The sequence below is a fragment of the Vidua macroura genome, chromosome 22, assembly GCF_024509145.1.
Source record: "Vidua macroura isolate BioBank_ID:100142 chromosome 22, ASM2450914v1, whole genome shotgun sequence".
Lineage (NCBI taxonomy): Eukaryota > Metazoa > Chordata > Aves > Passeriformes > Viduidae > Vidua > Vidua macroura.
The window spans coordinates 4,999,723-5,024,020 of record NC_071592.1 but is presented as its reverse complement, the minus strand read 5'-3'; the positions used below and the strand labels follow the sequence as shown (position 1 = coordinate 5,024,020).

Here is a 24,298-nt window from a genome sequence, read left to right as displayed (position 1 = left end):
CCTGCCCTCTGGCAGTGGGAGCCATTCCCTGTGTCCTGTCCCTCCATGCCTTGTCCCCAGTCCCTCTCCAGCTCTCCTGGAGCCCCTTCAGGCCCTGCAAGGGGCTCTGAGCTCTCCCTGGAGCTTCTCCTCTCCAGGTGAGCACCCCCAGCTCTCCCAGCCTGGCTCCAGAGCTGAGGGGCTCCAGCCCTTGGAGCATCTCCGTGGCCTCCTCTGGACTGGCTCCAGCAGCTCCAGCTCCTTCTGCTGCTGGGTGCCCCAGAACTGGAGGCAGCTCTGCAGGTGGGGTCTCACCAGGGGCCAGAATCTCCTCCCTCTCCGTGCTGCCCACGCTGCTTTGGGTGCAAGATGAACAACTTGGGATGACTGCGTTGGCTCGGTTTGGTTTGCCAGGCTGCAGCCCAAACCTGGAGGCTCTGCAAGCATCCACGCAGCAAATCCAACCATGTCGGAGCTTCCCGGGCCACAGCCTGCCCAGGGCCCTCTCCAAGCTCCCACTATCCTCATCCTCATCCTCACAACAGAAGGTTGAGGCTGGAATCCTCCTGTGGTGCCGGCGGTGGTGGGAGGCAGGCAGCAGCGCTGTTGGAATTTTCTCTGCGTTGCTGTGAGTTAATTCATTCCAGTAAATCATCCAAAATAATTTGCGGCGAATATCAATTTTCTGTGTGAACTTCTCGCTGGCTGCACAGAAGTATCTTCTGCCGACACGGCTCCCTTATTCTGCTGATCTGAGACAACAAAGCAGCTGGGGAATAAACAGGAGGCGAGCTGGAGTCCCCAGGGCTGCCGGCACGAGGGAGGTGCCTGGGCTGAAATTCACTCCTAGATAAAACCCAGCGAAGGCAGGCGATGATTAAAGGCTAATTTGCTGTCTGTGTAGTGTTAAGTGCCCCCCTTTCCTAACGAGCAGGAGGCACTGCCAACCGTTCTGCTTCGCCGCCTCTCTTTTATTTACCTTTTCAATTATTTTAAGGCTTTTACGAACTTTGATAACGAACGCGTCTCCTCTGTGAGCCCCCTCCGTGCCGGGTCGGTGGCAGAGGGTGTGTTTCCTATGCTAAGATAGACTTAGATAGGCAGCAAATGTCTCTAAAACACCCCCAAAAACAAACCATAAAACCCAGGCTGCTCTGCCTGTCTCGTGATGGATTTCAGCCGTGAGCAGTGCTGGCTGTCACTTGGTCGACCTTTCTCTCCTACCAGCTGGTAGAGCAGAGCTGTCCCAGAGCCAAAGGCATGGCTGTTTGGGGCTCTGTCACCCAGGAGGGTGGTGGCAGGGTGAAGAAGACTCAATATTAGCATTTTAACCACCGTCTGCCTCCGAAAAAAAAAATAAATCCCAGGGAAGACTTTTGGGTTCATTTGGTTGTTTTTAAGGATGGTATTTTCTGATGTTTTAAGCGTGGTATACAGTGGTTTTTATGTTATTTCATAGGATTCTATGATTGGTTAATCTCTGGCTGCGCCGTGGCTGTGTTCACACTGGGGTTTGGAAAACCTGGTTTGGTGTTTTGGCTTTTGTTCTCATTGTGATGGGAAAAGTCTTGCAGAGAGTTGGGATGAGGAACCCATTTTATCACAGAATCACAGAATGGTTTGTGTTAGAAGGTTAGATGAGCCTCGAGGCTCATCTTGTCCTGCCCCCTGCCATGGCCAGGGACACTTTCCACCGTCCAGCCTGGCCCTTCTCCCACCTTTTACCATGGAGAGGAGGTGCCAGGTGAGAATTTCTAAGTGGGGCTGTAAAGGAGAGAAAGGAGGAGCTCTTTCCCCACTCGCAGAGCCTGGAAGCAGCTTATCCCCATGGTACATACGGCAGATGGCTTCAGCATCACTTCTCAGGGGCTCTCTAGCCAGGGTTTAACCTGGATACAGGGACGGGAGTGCCTTCGGCTCCTCATCTGCAGGACCCAGCAGCACTGCAGCTTCCTTCCTGCAGGAAGGAAAATCGCTCCCCGTTGGTGCTCAGGCAGCTCGAGCTGCCCTCGCAGCGTGCTGGGGTGTCCCATGGTGGGCACCTGGCACAGCCCTGGGGAGCTCAAAACAGATCTGGGGCACCCATTTGGAACCGGTGCCAGGATTGCACACAGGCTCCCGGCGGGGGAGGCGGCCCTGATTAAAAGAACTATTTTTAAAGAGCCTGGATGCAGGGAGGAAGAGGTGATAATTAGCTGGTGGCAGTGGCTGCACTGCAGGACGGGGCTCGGATGGGTCCCTGTGCTAGCAGGGAGATCCACGCAGCCAGGAAAAACACTGCTGGGTTCTGGGAAGGACTGGCTCGCTTCTCCTTGCCTCTCTCTCCAAGAAGCCCCGCAATTTTATTATCACTGTTTTATTTTCATAGATGTAGCACCTGCTCTTCACTCCCACCGTGGGAGGAACCGCGGTGTCGAGGGCTGGTTGGGAATTGTGTCTGTGTGGTGAAGATCATCAGGAATGATTTGGGTACTGTTTTTCGCCATGAAGAATTTATTTGTTTGTTTGCTTATTTGCTTTTTAGATGGCTGTGAGACAGGATGAATTTTTCATGCGGAAAAAAATTCAAGTGTTTTATTGTTTGAAAAATTGGCTTTAAGTACACATGTGTATATGTGCAGTTGGGAAAAAAATGGAGCTCTTCAGTCATCTCCACTTATTTATTTATTTGTGTGATGCATCATGCAGATTTATTTAATTGATGGCAGCACCTGGAGCATGTTAAGCACTTCCTAAGCTCTCCCAAAGGCTGGGCTTTGGTTTTGTGCTCAGCCTAAGGACGGACAGACAGACAAACATGGCTCTGGAGGTCAGCAGAAGGGGAAGAGCTGCAGACAATTTATGTAGGAGCTAAATCTCTTCACTCTGAGCCGCCCAGAGCCAGTACCTGCAGCCTCTCAGGGAGCTGGATTAGCTCCTTGTCACCTCCCCAGAGCGGATTCAGTTTATATATATATAAATATATATATGTATATATATATATAATATGTGTGTGTGTGTATTTCTCTTTCATTTGGCTGGGATAAAAATTGCTGAGTCAAAGATTCATTTTCTTCTCGAGCCCCTCAGAAGGCAGATAAAGGGGCTGGCAGCGCTCAGCAGGACCATAAATAATGCATAGAGCACAGGAGCAGCCAGCCCAGCCCTCTGCTCACACGGAGAAGATTTCTCCATAACATATTACCCTGTCTCCCAGTGCCGGCGCTTCTTCACTCACCTTAGGCTAACACCTCCTGCTCGGAGAAACAAATAAATAAATAAATGAGCCTAATAAAGCCTCTGGTTACCAGCATTCCTGCCTGATCCTATCGCTGCAGCCCTCGGAATGCCCTGCTCCGAGCGGTGTCCTGGGTTTACTGCTTCAGGAAGGCACTGTGCTCAAGGTGATGTGAGGACAAGGGGAAAAATGTGCCTGATTATCCTCCTGCCATCCCCCCCAAAGGCTGGAACTCTGCCTTCCCACCATCGCCCTTCATCTTGGGGATAAGACTCTTGGCCATTTAAATGCAGAAAATGTCCCTGTGCTGAGCTGGAATGCCAAATCTGAGGCACCTGAGAATGTGGAGGAGGTTCAGATGTAGCTGAGGTTGGGTCTTCACCCCCACAAGAGAAAACCCCTCTTAGGATTCACTCTTGCTCCGTATCATTGATCAAATTGCTTCCAGCTGCTCCCAGAAGCCTTCCCCCTCCATTTCCAGGTCTTGCTGCTGGTGGCCTGAGCCTCTCCGTTGTTGGCCGATGGCTTGGGAAGGTTTGTTGGCAGGAGGGTGACAGCCCAGCTGAGGTGTGGCTGGTCTTGTGTGCTCCACACAAAGCTCTCGCCTGCTCAGGGTGGGAAGAGTCTCCCGTGAACAATGAGGACTTGTGTGGCCTCAGTTCTGAGCTCTCAGCAATGCTCCAGGGAGGAGCCAGGGAGCCCCGGCACAAAGGGAGTGAGGGTGTTACCGAGTCGGTGGCGGCTCAGGGGCCTTTTTCACGCAGTCCCACACCGTGGGGGGCTTCAAAGGCCCTTTCCCTTCCCTTTGAGCTGCTGGTTCAAACAAGCCTCAGCTGCCAAAGAGAAACGCTGAGCAAAACTGTCGTAGCTCATCCGCTTGCCATTGAGCCTGGATGCAATAAATTGGTCCCAGGTTGGCACAGGGGATCCAGGTGAATAAATGGAACGGGAGCCCCTGTCTTGTGGTGCACAGTCAGGAGATGCTGCTGAGAGAAACCAAAAAGCAGCAAATGTCAAATCTATGAAAGAAAAGTCTTTTTTCTCCCTTTTTTTCTGCCTGCTCACAGAACACACTGCTGCTCCTGAAATTTCTCAGCCTTGGTCTTCGGCCTCAAATCCCATGTCAGGAGCTACCTTTGAAACCAAAGAGTAGCTGTGGAAGGGTGACAGGGAAAGACACATTTCCCACCCAACCTGGACAACCTTGGAGAGTTTGGAGGCGCTCTGGACCATCCCACTTCAGGGTGCCGGGCACCCTCTGGCTGGGGAGGGTCAGGAAGGGAGATTGGCTTGGGAAGGGTAGCCCAGGAGTGCCATCTTCAGGATTGTCGTTACCTTTTTTTCCTGAAGTTCTAACGAGCAGGTTGGGTGCTGCTACTGCAGTTTGAGCTCGCTGAAAATCCTCTGTGGCCAAGTTTTCTGTGTTTTACCCTAATTCTCCTCCCTGGCTCCTGCTGCGGCCATGCATGCTCCAGGCAATGCCTCTTCAGTGACATTTCTTTGGGTATCATTGTGCTTAGTTGTTTGATTCCACATTTTCAAGGGTATTTGGAGGAAGTGTGGATGGTTCATTGACTGGTATTTGAAGGAAGCGGCAAATTTAATTAAAAAACATGAGGCAAAATTAGTAGTAAAGGAGACTGATTGCAAGGTTTGATGTAGGGCAGATTTAGGTATGGCACAGTAGCACCTGGAAGCACTGGCTCCCTGCTCCGTCCCAGTTCTCTGCCCTTGGGGAAAATAATAACAAGGAGAAGCAGAGGGAGAAAGAAAGAAAAAAAAGCTGGTTTTTATTGTTGTTTGTGATTTTTACATAAATTTTTCAGATTGCACAGCCTGTCTTGTCTTTTTTTTTCCCCTGTCTGCTCTGTTTAATGCAAACGGCACCTTCCCGCTGATTGCAATCACACACTGATTGAGAACAGCTCCTCTGCCTGGGCTGGGAGGGAAGGAGGGAGCTTTAACCCTTTCTCTCACTTCCCTCTTTGCTGTCTCCCTCCTTCCTTGCTTTCTCCCCTTGCCCGAGGACTCCAAACCCACTCCCCAAACCTCCTGCTTTTACATGCGCCAGAGGTCCGCAGCGCTAACAGTAAATTTATTTTCATAAGCGAAAGCTTTGAAATAGATACTGACCTGCTGCTGCAGGGCATGGGCCCAGCTCCAGCTAATATGATTAAGAAGAAACTTTTCCTGCAGAGGAATCCTTGCCTATCTGCCTGCTGCAGCCGTGTGCCCTGGGATGCCGGGAGCAGCGGTCACCGGGGGAGGCGGAAGCCTCGGCTTGATGAATCTTTGTCTGTTCTGTCCCGGTTCTTGTTTTCTCCTCATCACTGCTGCTTCCCGTGGTGCATCCAACAACACCTGCCCCTCACGGCCCCTTTGCTCCTGGCAGGTGGAGTGGTGGGGAGCAGCCTCACAGCTCACAGAATCGTGGAATGGTTTGGGTTGGAAGGGACCTTAAAGCTCTTCTTTCTCCATGTGATTTCTCCTTTCCATTTCTCCAAGTGTCCAGGTTGCTCCCAGTCTTGTCCAGCTTTGCCTAGAGCACTTCCAGGGATGAGGCATCCACAACTTCTCATGCAGGTGCTTTGCCTGCTCCCAGGGACTGGGATCCAGGATCCAGGGATCCCTATAAAAAGAGCATCATGGAGAGTGGCCATTCCAGCAGCAGTTTGGCACAACTGCTGCTGGAGCCCTCTGGGCTTTTTGCTAATTCCCATCTTGTGAAAACTCATAAAAGCTCTTAAATCTCCATAATCCTTAATCCAGTGGACACACACCTTTTCACGGCGGAGATGCACAGGCTGTGGGAATGGTCCAGGAGTTTGATGAGTGCAAATCTCAATTCCACGTGTTGCCTTGGGGCTTGGATCACAGCACATGGAAATCTGCCAGGCACCAGGTGTGATGAGAATCCTCCCAAAAAAGCCACTCCTGCAGGCAGCGGGGCTGCAGCGATCGCTCCCTTCCGGCTGCAGATTGTCCAAGTGGGATGGAGGAGCTGAGTATCAGCGAGGCCACTCTGCACAGGGCTGAGAACTGTGCTTCTTCAAGGCTGACAGCTTCACACCCAGCGGTGCAACCTGGTTTTGATGCATCATGCAGAAATAGGAGCAAAAGCCACCCTGGTCCTTTTTTGTAGGGGCTGCGATTCTGCTGGGAGGGAGCTCAGCCAGGCCAGGAGTGTGCATCCCAAAATCTGGCCATGCCAGATCCCTGCCTTCTCTCCCTCTGCGATAAAGGTGCCCCAGGAGATAGGGAGGGGAGCGCTTTGCAGGCACAGCGATGCCAGCAGAGGTCGGGAGTGAATGTGGTCCATGGGCTGATAAGTTACCTGAGAAGGGAATGACTTCAGGGATTGGATTGCGTTGCCCAGCTCGGTTACGTGGAGATAACATCGTGGTTTGAGACATCGATCACTTCAAAGGAACCTGCAGAGGGATTTTAATGCCTTGCAAATTGCTTTTGCTTCTATTCAATTTACATTCACGATTGCACAGAGCATATTTAGGAGCTTTCCAAACTGCCACAAACAATGACAAATCTCTCCTGAAATGTTCTTCTGTTGCAGTAAATTTGACCTGACAAAAGACAGGGAGAAACTTCAGCCTCCTTCGGTGCCATAAGGGTCTCCTAACCCCACAGAGAGCTGGGGTTTGTGCCTGCCAGCCCCAAACCTCTGTGGGAAAGGCATTGGTGTGATGCTGCAATATCTGAGGGCTGGGTGAGGATGTTCTGTGTGAGAGAAGTCACTGATCCTGAAATTACTTCCCTATGGAAAGTCTTATTGATGGAGCTAAAGCCTCTGAAAGGGCTGCTGTGTAGATTAAACAGTGTATTCCTGGCAGTGGGATATGCACTGCCCTAGCCACTGGAGACATGGCAAGGAAAGACAGGATTCGCTTCTGCACCAGAAAAAAACCTTCTTGCTTTAGATGGGGCTGTGAAGCTGAGCCTTGGTCCCTGTGCCCATGGGAAGGACTGATTGCCATCCTGATTACCATAAAAATGAGTGGATTGGGAAGGAAGCAAGGAGCTGGAGAAATAGGAATGTGCGCGAGGACCTGGCAGCACGGCTGGGATTCATAGCATAGGGCTCTTCTCATATAACACCGACTCTTCAGGCCATTTTTTCCAGGGATTCTTGCCATGGCAAAAGGCACAAGAAGTGCCTCTGGGCTGGGATGTTTCTCTCTGCGAGGCAGGCTCAATAGCCCCACCAGCCCTGTCATGGCCTCTCCAGTTCTACCCAGCCCACCATCCCACGGGAATTCTGCTAATTGAAATGTAATCAATACAGCAGGGATTGGTTTGCTGGTGACAGAGGATCCCTTTCTCCTGCCAGCGGGACAGGCTGTGCTGATATCTGGGGGAACATAGGAGTCCACAGCCTCAGCTGGGAATCCCAGCCGTGCTATTTTGGGATTGCCAGGCTGCTCCAGTGTGACTGGATCTGATCCTCATGGTTTAGGAGATACAACATGTCTTCAATATTTGGTCCTTATGCTCCCAGTGGCCTCTTCACCCATGGCTTTGGCATAGGTATCTTTCCGTGGCTCCTGATGGGGATAGGGCTGGGAGAGGAGGGCAGATGCCAGGAGGAGAGAAGGATATTTTTGCCTGGCAGTCTCTAGGGCTTGCTTCTCTCCAGCACAGCTTTTTCCCATGCTTCCCAAGCCATGGTCAGGCAAAGAACCCTCTCGCCTGAGTTTTATTTCATTAAAGATGTTAATTCTGACCCTGCCTCTGCATATTCATGAGGCAGTGGTGTCCTTCCGCTGCCATGGACAGCCAGGATGAGCTGCCATCACAGCACACAGCGGGTGCACATCCCAGGAATGGGAGGGTGCCACCCTCAGCTCAACCTCATTCCTCTCCAGCTTGTACCTGCTGGTTCCTGGGGGCTTTAAAAGCCAGTGCAGAGCTGCAGTGGGTTTGCCCCGAAACTCCCACTGGGTTTTTCCAGCAGCATTTGTTGCCCCAAAGGACTTCTGCAAGTCCCTGATTGCTTAGATGCACCTGGATGGCCCCCAAAGCACCCCTAAACTTCCACAATTAGTTTCCTAAATGGAAATCTATAGATTGCAGAGGCCAGCTGAGCTCCTTGGCATGGCCAGGACATCAGAGTGAAGCCTCACATTGTGTCCATGTCCTCAGATTTGCTATGTGGTACCTGCCAGAGCATCTCCTGCTCTGATAGAGCCAGAGATTTCAGCTGGGAAATGTCAGCTAGCCTTGGATGGATTAAGGGGTTTTGGCATCATTCCTGGCACCTTTTTATCTCGTTCCTCCATGAAGCTGTGATCTCAGGGATGACTGTGCTCCAGGGGAAAGCAGCAATCAAATGCAGCAAGGAGCAAAGCTCCTACAACAGAGCAAAACCTATTCCCAAGGCCCTGAGTGTGGACAGGCTTCCCAAGTCCTTTCATTCAGCTGGTGCTTCTATTTGGGAATGGTGTGTTTGGCACTTTCCCCGATTTTCCTGCGCTTTGGGGGTCTGAGATAAAGCCTTTCAGTGTTACTCATCTGTCCCAGGAGATTGGGAAGGGCTCTGAGGAACTGGAGGCTGTGGTGGTGTTTCTGCTTTCCAGCTGGAGCTGGATACAGCGGGGCAGCCTCTCTGTGTGGGGCTTTCAGGCTGGTATCTGGCGCTGCCACGTGCATCCGTGTCCCAGCTCTCTCCACCTCATCCCCCCCTTTTTGGAGCCACGCAGCAGCAGAGCACAAAGCTGCTCTGTCCCCTGGGCCCTCTTGCCCTTAGATGGCTGCAGAAGGCTGCCAGCCCCATTACTGGGCTTGATGTAATCCAGGTTTTTGTGTAACAGCCTGAAAATCCTCATGGCCATCAGGGCACAGCACATTAGGGATCTAGAGACACGTGTTCAAACCATGTTCTGGGCTCCTGTGGAAATACTCCCACGGCTGTGTCAACTGTGGGGAGGTGCTGGGATGCACAGGCAGGACCAGATTACATTTAGAAAGTCCCTTCCCACTCCAACTATTCCATAATTCTATTCTGTGATCTTTTCCAGATGCTTGGGATACCCAGAGATAATGAACTGATTTCATACTGGTGTCTTCTCCCAAGTGTTGTGTTTGGGTAGGGAGGTAGATTTGAGGCTCCAAAGAATGAAGGAACATGATCCATGGGCAAGGGAGTCCTGGGTCCTTCTCCTGTCCAGGCAGGTTGTTTCCTCCAGTATAACTTTGATCTGCACTGAATGCTGTCAGCTTTTAGGGCTCAACCCCTTTCCCTTGGATAGCCCTAAAAAGACACAGAGGAATTCTGAATGTTCAGTCTCTGCTGCCCTATTTGCTGCTTTGTCCCTCCAAATCCAAGCTGGCACTGTAGAAAACATCCCGATTATATTCCTTTCCCCTGCCTTGCCCCTTTTCCACTAAATTAGTGGATGCACAAGGGCTGATCATTAATCTTCCGTGGCTCCGAGCTCTGCTGGAGAATCTGCTGGGGTGAAGCTGTGGAGTCGTTGCTGCGCAGGGCTCTGACCCTGTTCAGCGCTCAGGAGGGTCCCTGAGGTGTCACCCAGCTGGTGGCACGGTGTGGCTGTGCTGGCTGGCAGTGGCAGCAACCACTGGGCTCTCTCCCTCTCCTCTCCTCCTGCCTGGAGCTTGCCAGTTTGCATTGCACTGGAAGAAATGGGAAAGTCATAAATCAATCTCGAGCGTTTCTCTTCTCTTTAGGGGTAAAATAATAACCCCAAACAAAACAAGGTCGGTAGAAAGGAATTCCTAATGACAAACTTACTTCAGCTAGGACACCAGGGGCTTCAGCAATATGAGATTAAACCTGCTGTGCTGAGACTCTATTACTCCATATATTACTGTGTGCTGCTGGACTGATGGTTCTCACAGGCGGAAATATAACCCTTGGAAATGTCAAGGCACATAATAAAGAGACCAGCAAGGGAGACTGGATGGCTCTGGGGATTGATAAAGCCTTTACAGCACCAGAGCTGCTGTGAGGAGGGGTGGGTGCCTGCTGGAGCTCACACACTTTGCTGGTCCCTTTGTTAGATGGCTCCGAGGGAGAGGTGACATGGGAGAAATTCTCCTGGAACAACTCCGTCTGGCCAAGTTTGCTTTGGAAATAAAGCAGGGAGCTCAAAATGAAAGCTTGGATGAATAGTTGCCTCCTTGTGTAGTCCTCAGCTGTGTTTGTCCCCAGGGTGGCTGTCACACTTATACCTCTTCATTAGCTCTTAATACTTCCCGTGTCCTCTTGGCATTGCAAATCCCTTGAGGACAGACTGTTTCCCTGGGAGCCCGGCTGGGTCTCCTGGGTTTGTGTGAGACCACACTGTAAATCTCTTGGGAAGTGTCTCCCTAATGGCTGGTGGATAGAGCCATCTCAAGGGGAAAGCAGGCAGCACTTGGGATCCTCGCCAAGGACCTCATAACAAATCCTCGAGGGTAGCAAAAAGCGTTTTCTCATTGGCATGTGGACCTATAAATCCTGGGTTTGGGAAGGAGCACAAGCATGGGATGCCGGATGAGCCGATGCCAGTGGGTCTGTGTGTGCTGTCCCCAAAAATCCCACTCGCCAGTGTGTGCATAACAGGGCTCCCTGGTAGCCCTGCTTGGTGGCTGGAGACTGTGAACATTCCCATCCCTCCATGGCGGCTGTGGGCTCGTTAAGGCGAGAAGAGGGAAATAAATCTTCTGGAACTCATGAACTATTTACAGCAGTGCTGAGCTAGCAGTCTGCAATTATTTATTTATTCTCCCCAGGACGCTGCACTGGTGAACCAGAGAGTTGGGAATGCTGCCAGGGCTTCCCAGTGCAGCCCCACACTGACTCCTCTGCATGGGGCTCCCAGTGGGCAGGCGATTCCCTGAAGACCCCAAAAGGCAGCACACATGCCCTGGAAGCATCTGTGTGCTGTGTGTGTCTTTGGAGGGAATAAAACCCAATCTTTCCTTGTGCTGAGGTATTTTCAGCCCTGCTCTGGCTCAGCATTCTTGTGCCCAGTGCTACAAAAAGAAGGAAAATCATATTGTGGAAGAGGAGGATATTTTGCAGGGAGATGTGTTGGAGGAGCCTGTTGCACGTGAAATGTATTTGCAGCTGGTTTGGGGTGTAAGGGAGGATCAAAAAATGGTTTGGGTTGGAAGAGACCTTAAAGATAATTTTGTTCCACCCCCGGCCATGAGCAGGGACACCTGCCACTACAAAGGTTGCTCCAAGCTCCATCCAGTCTGGCCTTGAACAGTTCTGGGGATGGGGCTTGGTATTTTATGAAATAGCCATTTCCCCCTGCATCATTCCCAGACAATCAACAGATATTTATGAGTGATCCCTCCAGTAATTACACAACCTCCCGTGTTGTGAAAACAAGTCCTTTAAACAGCCAAGGGACAAGTCAGGGTTTGCTGGGCCTTATCCACAGGACCCTGCCTTGCACAGGGATGTGTCTGGGAGGAACTGCCCTGTTGGCCTCCCCTTCCCTGTCCCTGTGCATTTTCTACCCCAGAATTAGGGTTGATGGAGAGGATGCTGTGAGGATGAAGGAGTGGCCCCTTTCCCTTTCCTGGCAGCACTGGCGTCACCTTACTGGCACTCATGTTTCTTCAAAGGCATTTTCTCGCTGTAGGGCTTATGGGCCAAGGACACTTCTCGCCTTCAGCTTTATATCTGTCAGTTTGATCAGCAAATGGGGGAGAGGGCCATAAAACTGTGGAGGCTGAGTCCTAGTCCCTTTAATCCCTCCAGGAGGGCCGGCGTTATTTCTCCATCGGGAGCGCTAATAGGATTCTAATACGCTGGCAAATGGGATTTTTTACAACTGCCATTCTGCACTCACGGAGACGGTGTGTCACTGGGACAGCCCTATAAATTCTGGAGATGGAGGGGGCTGGTGACTTGGGAGGGGGAGTGGTGCCAATCCTTCCTGGTTTGGGGAGGATTGGCTGGATGCCCCATTGCTGTTTTCCATGATCTTGGAGCATCACCATGGCTTGGCTGGGTGGTGTTGCTGGGCTGGTGGTTGGGCTGATGGGGCAGGAGTGGTTTGGCTGTTTCTGGTAGAATTTAGGGTTGGTGTCTGGAATTTTGGACTTACCCTCCTTGCTCCCTCTGCGCCCTCCCCTGTGCATGTGTGTGCCAGGATGAGCATCTCTTTGATGTTCTCAGCAGGCAAAGCAAGGAGCTGGATGCTTAGTGGTGTTCGCAGTGGTTTAAAGGGAGTGCAAAGCCCTCATAAACCTGGGAATGTTCTGGCAGGATCCGTTTGTTCCTCCCCTCCATTGCTACCCCCTGCCTGTGTCTCCTGTGTCACAGTGGCTGGAAGGTTCCAGTGTGAAGGTCACATCCAGCTCCCAGCTGCCTTTCCCAGCCAGCTCCAGTGCTGGGCCCAGGTCAGTGGGACCATCAAGTCTGTGGAATGGCAGGACAGGGGTTCATTGCCAGTGGTCACTGCAGGGTGGCCATGCACGGAACACCTGCCCTGGTCAGGGAAATTCCCTGGAAGAGCAGGAATATCATGTCTTTGGAACCCTGTTCCTTGCTTTGTGCTCATGTCCATGGAAATGTTGATGGAATTGTGGGACAGTGATGTATTTATGGCCTTGCTCTAAATCCCTGGGCAAGAGCAGGGCTGGCGGAGAGGGCAGGCTCCATGGATGCAAATGGATCCCACTCCATTTGAACATCACTCTGGCACCCATGGGACACACCAGGAACTGCACTTCATCCCCTCCTCAGCAGGCAGTGCCTGGCTCGAGTGCCAAAGCCATAAATATTGTATCAGTGTATCCAATCTCAGCTCCGGATTGATTTTCCTCCAGCCTTGATCGCGGGAACGCAGGGAGACGGGATTATTTTCCAGGGCAATCACAGGTTGATGGCTCCTTGCAGCTGCTTCCACACTTTTTGCCATCAGTAAATAAGCAGCTCCCCACTCTGTGCTCAGAGTAGCACCTATTTCCCTGGGACATTCTCCAGGGTTTCAACCTACTCTGCTGCAAATTGGTACAGGAGAGTGGCCCGACCCTTCTTGTTTTACAACAGCGTGGGCATGTCGGTTTTATCTTATCTATTATCACCTCTGCCCGAGAGCTAACAAGATCTCATCTACCTCTCTCGCTAATCTTATTTGTCATCACATTCCTACAGCTGCCCAAAAGTCCCACCCTGACGTCAGGAATCCTCATGCCAAGCGCTGCACAGGTTGATTGTGAGAGACAGAGCTGCCCCACAGGTAATAGAGCAGCTCTCCTTATTCCCACTTTGCAGGCAGCTGAGCCGAGGGGAAACGCGTGGTCCAAGTTAATAAAAACTCCTTGAATAATCCCCCTGTGATTTTTCCAAGGTTATCAAGGAAGACTGAGGTTTGAAGAGAGACGTGGAGAGCGCTAAACAGAAATCTGGCAGTCTGTAAACAGCTCGCTCCAGGATTTTAAATTGTCAGGATGCAACCAAAGCAGCAGAGTTCCTTTCCCAATTAAAAAATAAAACAAATTTGAAAAGTTCTGCATGTAAATCGACACCAGAGAACGAGCTCGTGTTGTGCAATAAATAGGTGAAGGCAGGAAAATGTCACATTTTATTGAGGGAAAATCTGTGACGGGAGAAAATATCTTCTCTGAGACTGATATGTTTGGGGAAAATAAAATAGCAGCAAAGTGGCTTTTTCAGAGTCTCAGCCGCAGGAGGAGGTGGAGGAAGTGGCTGTCCCTGGTAGGGATATCACAGCTGCCTCTGCTCCCAGGACTTGGGGACATCATGGAAAAGGGCTCCTGAGCTGGCACCAGTTCCAGCAGAGAATTAATGCAAAGCTGGGACCATCTGCTGCACTTCAGGATTTGCTTCCCATGCTGTTCCATCCTCCCTCAACACATCTGGGCCAGGAGAGGTGGTGAGACAGCTGCTGAGGATAGCAACCCTTGAACTTACCAAGTGGTGTGTTAGCTCAGGCTGCTCCAAATTCTTCCAGATTCTGAAAATCCCACGCTTTTCTCTGCTTGGAGCAGTGACTGCAGCTCTCTGTGCTCCTAAAGTCCTGGAACTGAGGTCAAATCAATGCAACATCTCACAGGTTTTGCTGGGAATGGGTGGGATGTCCTCTCCTGGACCAGGGGACTCTCCAAATCACAGAATCATGGAATCAGTTAGATTGGGAAAGACCTCCAATGTCATGGAGTCCAATCTTTGACCAACTACCACCTTTTCAACTAGACCAGAGCACCGAGTGTCAGGTCCTGTCAAAGCCAGGGCTGCATCTCCCCTTCTCCTTTCTTCCTAGAAAAGCCAGAGGAGATAGGTCCCTTGGACAAATTCATCCGGTCTTGTCACCTTGATTTTTACTCTTTGGAGTGAGACTTTGTAGGAAATCATCTGGAATTGTGGCTCTGTGTTGCAAACCTTCAGTGGTGTGTGGTTATATTTTGGTAGGTCCTGCTCTCTCCATTGCTTTAACCCCAGGATATTCCATCCCCTGCCCAAACCTGTCAGGGTGCACTGCACCCTAAGGTGAGAAGCAGGAGAAGAAGATGAGGTTTTTTCCTGTTTTACTCCTGGAATTGGCTGTGACTAAATCCGTTTGCTTGACAAGCAGTCAGGAGATCGAGGATTTGCACTTAGGAGAGGAAAAAATGCATCTTCAGGTCAGTATTGCAAACCAGGATGGGCCCTGGAAGGGGTTTTCCACCTCCTGAGGCATCTGGCTCTGGGCATTGCTGGCAATGTATCCCAAACAATGGGATTTCAACAGAAACATCCATTTCTGCAGGTAGGAAACAAACACTGACAACAAAGAGCTCAGCAGTGAGTGCAAGCAAGGCAGAAGAAAGATTAATATTTGGCTTGCAGAGAACTGTTTTATTCCAGTCCCTACCAGAATAGGATGCTCCTTTCCCATCCAGAAGAAAAATTAGGTTGTAGTGATGATCTTTGGGTTTTATTTGTAGAAAGGATTTCATGGGGGGAAGACAAACAAGGAGGAGAAGGAAGACAAAATCATAGAATGATTTTGGTTGGAAAAGCCCTTTAAGTTCAGCAAGTCCAACCAAACCAGCGCTGCCAAGGTTACCATTATCTATGTCCCCAAGTGCCACATCTACATGCCTTTTAAATCCTTCCAGGGATGTCAAATTCATCCCTGTCCTGGACAGCCTGTCCCAGTCCTTTCAGTGTAGAGATTCTCCCCGATATCCAACCTAAACCTCCCTTGGTATCACTTGAGTCCATTTGCTCTTGACCTTCCTATGCTCTTGTTGAACCTTAGCACGATTTGTCATTCAATAACTTTATATTAAATATTTTGATTGATTTTTTAAATAACAATTGAGCATGGAAGAGTCTGAAGCTTTGTACGCCTCACCAAGGAAGAATACGATGGATGTGAAAGTTGTGCATGGCCAAGCCTTGTTAGGAGCTGCAAACTCTCTACTTGACGGGAAATGGAAAATAAGACAAATAGATCAATTTTCATTGCAGCAAAAGCTTAGCAGTCGTGGGCTTCAAATTTCCTCTGGGGTCTAATGTTGTTTAACTTACTTCTTAATGGCCTGAAACACGGGGTGACTGGGGCTGTGGCCTTTGACTGCAAGAGAAATATAAAGTTGCCCTAATAACAGAGCATTGGGAGTTATGAAAAGGAACTGGATAAATTAGATTGTGGCCTTGTGTGTGGCAATGGCAGTGTCCTCCTGGAGAGATAACGATCAGTATTAACTGAGAGGAAGGAAAAACCAGACCAAATCTGCTGTATGTGGAGAATCTGTTCCAGACACTGGGATGGGCGATGCTGTGTTCATGGGATTTCACACGTTCCCGGGGATTGCAGAGGGGCAGCTCCAAAATGTGCTGCTGGCAAAAACCAGGCAAGTTTCTGGGCTCAGCAGAGATGTGAGGAAATTAAAGCGCTGAGGAGGGTTCTGTGTGTGATTTTATGGCAAGGAAAATCTCCTGGTTAGGCACTGGCAGGAAGGAATGGATATCTCCTAACACATGGGGCTGATGTCCTTAGTCACGCTGGTGGAAGTGACCCGATGCGAAATAGAGTTACAGATTTTTTGTGCTGCTGGACATATGGCCAGAGTGGGATTTAGAGCTGCTTTTGCAGCTTCTGGGCAGTGGCTGCAACTGAAAGGAATCGCTGATACAAAGATGTTTCTGGAGACTCCTCATCATTACGAAGAAAATAAACATTAAAATAAAGACTTTTGCAGTGCAACATTATATAAAGAACCCCAAATTGAATTTAAGTACTCAATAAGAATCAAAATTTTGATGTAAAACTGACTTTTTTCTCCACACAACCACTGTACAAAGCCAGCAGAGGCTCAGCCAGACCCATTGAGACAAATTTTTTGGTGCAAAAGACTTGGTTCTTCTATGGCTTATGCCTCATCTATTGTCCCCAGAGCTTCCCTGAGCCTTTGGCACCTCACACGCTGCCCACTGGCCCCTGGGGGAAGCAACAGCATCAGCAAACCTTGCAAACCTTTAAATTCTCCTTGCTCCACAAGTTTACTCTGTGGAAAGGAGCTGTAGGGAGAGGTGACTTACATCCCTTGCAGCAAGAATCTGGAGTGAAATCCTCCTTGATCCGGGTGATTTGTGACATTTCGCCTGTCATTTAAACTTCTGAAGTTGTTGCACTTGGACAGAGCAAACCTCAATGTAAAGTGAAGAAAAAAACACGTGAGTTACGTATGAGTAATATATATATTTGGTATGTAAAACTCAGTCCATTGATGTTTTCCTTTCTCTTTTTGAATATTCCCCTTCCTCATCGGGAAGCAGGAATAAAGTTCACAGCGCCGGGAATATAATCGAGCAAACGGCCTCTGCACTTATCAAGTGCCTCTGTTCTGCTTGGGCATTTAATCACCTGCAAAAGCCATTTATTGCCTCGTATACTCCTCTTCTATGAACATTAGCCCTTAAATACCTGGCATAATTAAAGGTGAAGCCGCAGCGCCGCGCTCCGTCTCCTGCCCGTGGAAGGGTAACAGATGAGGTGGGAGTTCTGGTGGAGTTCAAGGTGAGAGCCGTAAAGCCCATTTTCTGCATGTGTCAGGGACATTATTTTAGGAATGTCTAATTCTGCTGGCGAAAATTGAGGCTGGCTCAAATAATAATTCACGCTTAATGAACTTAGAGTTATAGCCCCAGTGCTGCGATTCCCTCCGTGCCTGGCGCGGTCGATTGGCCTTGTCAGATGTTTAAAGGATGCTGAGGAAATGACAAAAAGGATTTGATGGAATTAGATGGAATTCCCCCCAAAAACCTATTCCTTTTGTGTTTAGATCCCTGTCGGGGAAGAAAGAGAGAAATTTGCCGCAGCTTTGGCTGTAATCCAGTCGGCTCCTTGATCAGGACTTTTCAGGGCTTTAACCTTGTGTGTTCTTCTTGCAGCTCAGCTCTTCAAAGGGCTCGTGCCCTTCCTTTATGCAAGGGAAAATAAACACAAAGCCTTGATGAAGGGTTAATACACGGCACTGTGTGTAGGGAGCAAATTTAAGCACTTGTCTGCCACGTTCCTTGACTGCACCCTCGGCTGCCCAACAATCAGACATCCAAAGGCTCCATCATTAACGCCGTTATCCTCATAACACCCCTTTGATAGTAAATTAATGGGCTGTGGGATGTAGAACATCAGACTGTTGCTGCTGCTGGGTTTACCCACTGGCGAGTTGCATGGCAGGGAAAGGTTTGCCTGCTGATGAGGGTGGGGAGTGGAGGCAAGCGAGACAAAGGCAAGCATCTCATTATGGCAAGGAGACAGAAAAATGTGAGTCCGCTCAGGAGCTGGACTTGGTGATCCTTATGGATCCCTTCCAACTCAGGGTATTTAATGATTCTCTCCTGGCTTTATGCCCAGGGGGTTTATGTGCCATCTGCTGATGGTGGAGATGTTTGTTCATATGGGTTGTCCCATGATGCGTCCTAAGAAGGGCAGCAAAGCTGGGGAAGGGTCTGGAGTGGCCGAGGGAGCTGGAAAGGGGCTCAGCCTGGAGAAAAGGAGGCTCAGGGGGGCCCTTGTGGCTCTGCACAACTCCTGACAGGAGGGAACAGCCGGGGGGGTCGGGTTCTGCTCCCAGGAAACAGGGACAGGAGGAGGGGAAATGGCCTCAGGTTGTGCCAAGAAAGGTTTGGGATGAATATTGAGAAAATTTCTTCATGGGAAGGGTTGTCCAGGGCAATGTAAGAATCCCCATTCCAGGAGGGATTGCAAAATCATGTAGATGTGGCCCTTGGGGACATTGTTTAGTGGCGGCCTTGGCAGTGCTGGGTAAATGATTGAACTCAGTGGTCTTAGAGGGTTTTTCCAGCCCAAATGATTCCTTGATTCTGTGAGTTTCAACTGTTACATTTGGGAGGCCAACCTGGGATGAAAGAGTAGGGTCTGGGGCAAGTGGAGATCAACAAGATCCCCCAAATCACAGCCCCATTATCCACATCTCTTCTCCCCCAGGACATCCCCACAGCAGGATTGCTGAGCCCTGCATCGCTTCCTAGAAAGACAAGGATTTTTCTGGCTGTTGGAAACACGAGACATCTGTATAAACAATTGTATTAAGCTGCTGTTGTAGTAATTGTGTTTGTACAGTGAAGCAAAAAGGCTCAGTTTACCCCTCTGCTGTCTGGAAATGATTCCTTTAGGTTATGTGTGAAGCGTTTTTTCAGTGTGCTGATTTCATTCAGGGGAAGGAAAAAAGCAAAGATCCCATTACAGTGACATATTCTTCCCCAATGGTAACTTTATCCCCGCTTCTGGCTCTGTGCAGAACCATAATTCATTTTGTCACAAGGATAGCAAATAAATAATAAGAATAAATTGAGCAGATTATCTCATCTTTAAGCCATGCCCAGCATTCATCAAATCCATGCCAAGAAGTAAGACTTATCCGCAGTCAAATTGATCCTACAAGAGCACCTACCTTAAGCTCCATTAGGGCACCTCAGAGCTGCTCACCCATTTTCTGGTCCTTGGCTGCTTAAAATGACAAGTCATTAAAGTGACACATTCCCGAAGTGTCTTTTTTTTTTTTTTTTTTTTTTTTTTTTTTTTTTTTTTTTTAATAAAAGGGCCAGAGAAAACCTAGATGTTGCTATTTTTCCCCATTGATTTTTCCTGAAAGCATGAAACCATGCAAAGGCTAAATCCAAGGCAGGAGAAGTTTGCTGCTCACGCTGCAGATGCAAAAACATCCATTTCTTCTCTCGCTTCACTGAAGTTTTAATAACAGCTGCTGCAGGGACTTTGCACAGGACTAAGGTCTCATTATTTTTAAAGAAGATGCTACTGTACATTTACTGGTGGTACTGCAAAGTGTTATAAATAATTAACGTGGAACTACAGCAACTAAACCTACTGCAGTCCGACTAATTGGTAAACAGCCATGTATTTCACTCGGAGTACATGAGAGGTATTACCACTTCCAGTGGGATGATTCACTTGTATAAATTTACGCTTATGAATAATGGTTTGAAGGGCTGAGGTTTGCTTTTATTCATCTCACAGTACTCAAAAACCAGTGGGTGCGTCAGATGAAGAAAGGTGAGGTTTGTTTCCCCAGAAAATATTGGTTCTAAAGCCTCGTCTAAACTAAAACTGGGACAGAAGGAAGTCACTTTGGTAACAAATAACAATTAATTCACTGGAAGCCTTTGTGTTCAGTTGAAATAATATACCCCAAACCTGCTTCAAGCCCCTTCCCTAGTCATCACAAAACAGCACATCCTGAATGCAGAATTAGGTGGTTGATTTGCACTTGTGCTCTCAAGGTGTGTGTGATGGAGGTTGTGCCAACAGCACAAGACTCATCTCCTTGTTTATATGAATTTAACCCGATATATTTAAGCTGGAAAACATGTGAGGATGAAGGGCTTCAATTTGCTTCAACTTGATCTGGAACTTATATAAGGCTAGGCTGGAACAAGCCCTTTTCAAGCTGAAATAGTTTGTGCTCACGAGTGTTTGCCCCCGTTTAGGTGGGTTGGTTTGGTAACAGGGTCTTGTTAAATGATGCAGGCTCTTGCTCAGCTCCACACCCCCTGTTATTCCCTACATGTGGATTCCAGGAGCAATTTTCCACCTCAGGTTTGCGTTACCCATGTGCAGAGGGAGCACAGGCTGGACGTGAAACTGTTCCCAGGCCAGAGGAGGAAGGTGCTGGTGTGGGTTTCGTGCAGGAGAAGGGACAGCTGAGGGTGGAAGCCAACATGGCAGCGGTGCCAAAGGGGGAATGGTTCGGAAGCTGGACTTGCAAAGTCCTCAGCTTTGCAGCAGGTACGGCAAGAAGTGAGGCTGTGCCTCAAAAGGCAAGCTGCCAGCGTGGTGGCACACAACATTTCAAGACTATATATAAATATCTGACCTATTTCTTATGGATAGCACAATAAGGACTCGATCAAAACCCCATTGAATTCTGCAGGAGTCTTTCCATTGACTTCAATGGCTTTAGGATTGGTCCCTATAAATGGCTCTTGAGAAGAAGATAGTGGTGCATTTGCCTGACTATTTTTATAATGTGTTTGATCACTCACTCGGTGATTTTTCCAACTTCAGCCATTCGCAATGGGGAGCCAGTGCAAATTACAATGTTCGATGTCCAAAGAAATGTCTCTTGAAATTGAACGGAGACGCATAAAACAGATAAATGTGTTGGCATCCCATGGCCGCAGAAATGAAAGGGAGCATTAACACTCATTAAAAGGGACGAGTCAGTGCCACGCTTCCAGCGACCCTGTCAGGGGAGCACGAGGGCTTTGTCATTTATTTTTCAGTACTCATGGTTTTTGGACTAGCGTGGGACTTGCAGGATCAGTGGGCCAGCTCATCCCCTGCCCTTTTTTCTGAAAAATGGGAGTCTGGGGAAGGTCCAAGAAGCTTCTCAGAATGTGGCTGCAGAGTTACAATCACAGAATCACAGAATCTCTGAGGTTGGAAAAGACCTCTAAGATCACTGAGTCCAGCCATTAGCCAGCACTGCCAACACACCCCACTTGGAGAAGTTTCTTTCACTGAAAACACAAGGGCTTGTTCTATTCTGCCGTGGAGCTGTGCAGGTTCTCATTGCTCACATAAGTCCGTCAGCCTGATGGTTCCCTTTTAAGCTCTTCTGTTTAATGATACCTGGTGTCAGAGGTTAATCATGCCTTGTGCAAAGAGAGGCCTCATTTCCTACCTCTGTGTGGATCTGCCTGCTGAATTTCACGGAGAGGCTCCTCTGTTTCTCCTCTTTGAGGGCTGGGAAGCACCCAGCATTGGGTTTGTGGAGAAAGGCTTTTCCACCACCACTTACAGTGAAATCAGAATATCTGGTAAGATCTTTTCCACTGGAGTTTTGCACAGCGTCACCAGTGGATACAAGTTCCATAGGTTGGAATATCATAGAAGCCCAGAATGGTTTGGGTTCAAAGGGACCTTAAAGCTCATCCCATTCCACCCCCTGCCATGGGCAGGGACACCTCCCACTGTCCCAGGCTGCTCCAAGTCCCATCCAGCCCGTCCTTGGACACTTCCAGGGATCCAGGGGCAGCCACAGCTGCTCTGGGCACCCTGTGCCAGGGCCTCCCCACCCTCCCAGGGAAGAATTTCTTCCCAATATCCCATCCAGCCCTGCCCTCTGGCAGTGGAAGCCATTCCCTGTGTCCTGTCCCTCCAGGTCCTTGTCTAAAGTTCCTCTCCAGCTCTCTTGGAGCCCCTTTAGGCGCTGGAAGACTCTTCCAGCATTCTCTTTTTGTCTTATTTTATATAATAAAAACCAGTGAAATCAAAATGAAAGCATTCAGTGATCCCACTGATCACTGGGAATATTCCGTTCCTGGAATATTCTGTGATGTGAAGGAAATTCACAGCTTCAGATTTTTGCCCCAGGTTTTGCTCCAGATTTCAAAGTATTTCACATATAAAAGAGAATTTACATTTTTTGTCTTTTTTACCCCCTCAGGAGATAAAGCTGTCTGCTGTTGTATCCCACTCATCAAGACAGGAACACTCAATTTTCGTCACACCTTGAAATTTCCAACTGAAGGCACAGAGCATTTCAGGAATATTATGTTCACAGATTGCTTTATACGATAATAATGGAGTTGTGTTTGCTTTTTTTAAAAGCCTTTTGTGGATGTCTTGGAAGCAACAAGAGGATTAGAGATGGAAAACTGGCTCGAGGTTTGCTCATCACGCCTCAGCCAAATCGCTGGGTTTTGTAAGGACGCCTGCTTGGTCTGTCCTTGCTTTTATCATGGATACAGAATGGATACAAACACTTCCTTTGGTTTCAAGGAAGAGATAATATTTTTTCCTTGGAATACGGGATATGAGACTCTGCCACACCCTGTGGCAGGAGTTTGCCCTCTCAAAGTCACCACCTGTCCCAGGGCTTGTCATTTAATTCTTTGCTTCCCGCTCTGATCCCCCTCAACATGCAGCAGGAAGGAGTCTGGGACAGCCACCTCCCCCGTGCCTGCGGTGGGGAAGATGCCCACGGAATTGATTTCATTTCTCCTCCATGTCCTTACTCTCTAATTGCTCCCCAGCAGACCTGTGCTGTTGGAAATCTTCTGCTCTCCATGCTCAGGGGTTCCGCTTGGGAGCTGGTTTGGGCAGGTTGTGGGTGAGATGGGAAGATCTGAGGTTGCTCTCTCTGCTCTGACTTTACTCGCTGCCCACTGGGGAGACCTCCTGGCTCTTTTTCCTGGGTCACAGTGTCCTTCTCTGCTATTTACTGAGCTTTAAACCCTTGATTTTCTCAGCAAATCCAGCCTTTGTGTGCCTAAAACAAACAGGGAAACCTTTTCCATGAGAACTACAGAATTTGTGTCTGTATTTGTTGTCTAAAATTCACAGTCAGGAGCCAAAAAGCAATTCCTGAGCCACAGAACAGGTCTAAACCCCTCAATTTTTAGGCTGCTTTAAGTAAAGGCATTGGAGCAATCTTTGTAAATCCTGGGAGAGACCAGCATTAATTTGACCATGTGGAATTTCAGTGACTGTTTTTATGTATTTTCTGTAGGTGCTCTTCAGAGAGATTTCCCATTGAATCCCATTCTGGGATTTCATAGGGATGACTGCTTGCCCTGTCTGTGCTTTTTTTGGGATGGATACAGCATTGGGTGGTGGTCCCAGCCATTGTTTCCAAGGAAAAATGATACATTTTGGTTGGAATAAGTGGATCTGAGGCTCTTCCACAGCCTGTGGCTGCAGGTCACCTTCTCAGTGTCACCACCTGTCCCATTAGGAATATTGCTATTCCCAGTATCTCATTCTGGGATTCAGTATTGATGTGTCACTCAGTACTGGAATATGGTGTTAGAACAGACTGACCAAAGACCTGGATGTAAAAAAAGCAATTAAATAATGAAGAATAATAGAATAATATCAATAGCACTGGTGTAAGTCAGGTTGGTAGCTGGGCTGCAATGTCTCAAAGCTCTGGTCCATGCACCTGCCTGGGGACTTAAACTGATTTTTCTCCCTTTTTAAAGTAGATGAGAGAATTATGCCCTGTACTTAATTTTTAAATCTCTGACCTGCTGAAGTGCAGGATCCTATATTTTCCATGATGGATTTGTCCATCAGTGCTGCTCCAGAGGGCCAGAAGGTGCTGCTGATGCTGGGAAGAGGTCCCTGGTCTCAGGGATCCTCCCCCATCAGCCCCAGCAGGAATTCTCCCAATTCAAACACAACATTTTTTTGCCTAAAGGCAAACTGAAAATTAAGCGAACTGATCTGTTTAAACCTTTATAAATACGTGTTTAATATCTGCTTAATGGGAGATGGAATTTATGAGCCGTTAAGTGATGCCGGATCGTTTTTATAAGAATAGAGAAGTCTAGTGGGAAAACTTCCTCCTGGGATATAATCTCATATTATTATTTTTTTAAGAGAGAGAGATTTAATAAGTTACAGTTGACGTTTGCAGTGACACTGGAATATTTCCTGCACGGGAGCTATCACAAGTGCTTTATAAATCTTGAAGGGTTTAAGTTAATGAAATCCTTTTGCCAGTGGGAAGGATTCCACCTCCTCTGCTGACGGGGAAACTGAGGCTTGGGCACAGGAATGTGCAGAGGGGGAATGGGATCTGTGAGTCCCGTGTGGATCAGGGTAGACCAGACACTTCATGGCA

The 24,298-nt window shown here is 48.8% G+C and overlaps 1 protein-coding gene and 2 long non-coding RNA genes across 3 annotated transcripts in view; 2 read left to right on the top strand and 1 right to left on the bottom strand.

The window, feature by feature from the left end:
* Positions 1-24,298, top strand: part of LOC128817906 (protein CEPU-1) — a 354,424-nt gene that overhangs the window by 52,736 nt on the left and 277,390 nt on the right. The gene's annotated exons all lie outside the window — the stretch shown is intronic.
* On the bottom strand, positions 9,268-12,461 carry LOC128817908 (uncharacterized). The gene is made up of 2 exons (XR_008440334.1): positions 12,277-12,461; positions 9,268-9,844 (listed from the first exon to the last, which is right to left on the bottom strand). It is a non-coding gene; the product is annotated as an uncharacterized LOC128817908 (long non-coding RNA).
* Positions 12,533-13,699, top strand: LOC128817907 (uncharacterized). Its single transcript, XR_008440333.1, has 3 exons — positions 12,533-12,663; positions 13,329-13,413; positions 13,525-13,699. It is a non-coding gene; the product is annotated as an uncharacterized LOC128817907 (long non-coding RNA).